Below are 2,500 nucleotides of genomic sequence, written 5' to 3' on the forward strand. Positions count from 1 at the left end.
GAGCCTCCTCCTGTCCCATTCTCTCTTCAGGCTTAACCTCCCTGCAAAACAAATGGCTGGAGTCGAGGTCAGTTTCGTGTTATGTTGCAGCTGAAGAGGCTCTTTAGAAAAGCAGATCGCTCTCGGAAGCCTAAGCCAGTTTCATTCATATTATTTTTGTGTACCAACTGACCAATTTGTATCATTTTGCCTGATTAGATATTTGAATTAAAAATAATAATGATAAAATCGTTGCTAATTATATTTAGGATAGGCCGTGGCAATCCAGGAATGCGGTATATATTGGTGTTTTATCTAATCTGTCTGTTCATTCATGTAGTGTCTGGACCACGTGATTCTATGAAATGCTTTAGTTTTATAGTATTTCTGTTGCGTGTGGGACTAATTACGTCAAATATTTGCCGAGATTTATAGAGATAGACTGAGTACATACCGTGTCATTCATGCCGATTATGTATACATATAATAATGTAATATTTCAAGGAAGATATTTCATCCTCAATTAAGAAAACAATTAAACGGCTGCAAAGTTCTACCCATAAAATTACCATTACATGCATAGATAGGCAAAAAAAAAGAAGAAAAAAAATCTTAGAACAGTCGCTCCACTACAAAACAACAACAACAAATGACGAAATGGGATGCAGGTTTACGGACCCACTTGAGACGAATTTACTCTGATGGTCTGTGTGCCATTCCCTCGTCATCCCAACACACGCACTGGACTACCAAGGACCACTAACCAAGTATGAGAGTCATTTATGAGCCTGAAGTTTTCTCTCAGATTGTTAATAAGTTCTAGGGGCTCTCTCAATGTATTCCCCCCCCCCTCCACCCCGCCCGAAGTTATACCATACAACCATATGAAAGGCTATTGTACTCACCCATAAGGCAGAAAATTACCATTCTAATAGATAATAACCCCACCCAGTAAAGAAAATCAAGACCAGCACATGCGTGATTCCATAGAAACAAAAAGATTCTATAATTCGTAAAAAAGAAGAAAAAAGAAAAGGAGAAAACGGAAGATTAAAATAAACATAGACTTTCGTAACCATCATGAGAGCAAGTACCAAAAAAGACAAAAAAAAAAAAAATTGTCAAATTCCCACGCTTTTAACTGTAAACTACTGTCACTACATACTTTATACAGTATAACAATCACTAGATGCCAAATTGAGGATTTAGGACAGAGTAATGTATAAACAGATGAAAATTTAAAGACTAATAGACAAATAGCCCAGATAGCTATAATTACATTTGAAGGACATGGCATATATATACACGGGACTGCACACACGTAACAGTAAATATATGAAAGAAAATGAAGAGAGATTAGGCCTAGAATCATGTCAAATAGTAGATCATACATAAAAACACGTATGCAATATACACACACACGCACACACACACACACACACACGTACAATTATTGTTTAACAGATTAACCATACAAAATACTACTATTCTTCCATAGATGAGACAATAAACTAAACCCCGTTGAGTTTTTGGTTCAGTAACATCCGGGAATTCGAGCAGAATTACCAGTACGATATTTCGATATTTGCAACAATTGTTTTCTCGTCTTTCGTGTGTGTTTACTTATTAAAAAAAAATAATAAGTGTTACTCAATCAACTCTCTTTTCCTCTTTCATGTTCTCTTGCCCATTTTGGTTATATCCTGTAGGTATGTGCATACAAATTGTTATTGAGTATACTACTATTTACGAGACATTTTGTTGCTACGTATATACTGGCAACACTGCTATCCTAATGGCGGAGTTACTGTGGTTAAATCTTTTGTTCGGCGGCAAAGATGCGTGTTGTTGTTTGTTTGTTACTTTGTTTTATAGGCATTGCCATCAACTTCCGCTCAATTTCGACTGGTAAATGGGAAACTCAAGATAGATAATGAACGACTTCGTTAGCAATTATCTCCAGGTTTTAGGCAAGGACCCGTGTTCACTATAACAACAGCAGTGCCCCCCCCCCTTCCCCTCCCTCCTCCACGGCTACCGCGAACAATGTGGCCATAAGGTGGTTGCATGTGGAGGGAAATTAACTAGTTGGCATCTTGCCTCGGTTGCCTGCTTTAGCCACGCCCCATTTTGAAAGAGACTGTTTGCACTCGGCACTCATACATAGAACCAAAAATACCTTAGCTTTTTGTAAAGATCCTTATATTAGTGTATCTCAGTGAATGGAATTCAGAGGTAAGATAGTTCACCTGAATCAACATACGGGAAAAAGTGAAGCACAAGACATGACAATATTTCATAGAATATCAACACATATGGCAGCTATCAAAATGGGGCGGAGCTTAAGTGACGTCATCCAGGTGGTGTCATAGCTAGCCAATCAGGACACAGAAATTGTTTCCAATTACGGATTGTTTCTTATTCTTTATTCATTGTCATTATCAGTATCAGAAGTGCAATTAAAAATCAAAACTTTTGTTAAAACTTGCGTAGTTATTTTCGTTATCTTGAAGCTATCAAA

The sequence above is a fragment of the Penaeus vannamei genome, chromosome 41 (genome assembly GCF_042767895.1).
Source record: "Penaeus vannamei isolate JL-2024 chromosome 41, ASM4276789v1, whole genome shotgun sequence".
NCBI lineage: Eukaryota > Metazoa > Arthropoda > Malacostraca > Decapoda > Penaeidae > Penaeus > Penaeus vannamei.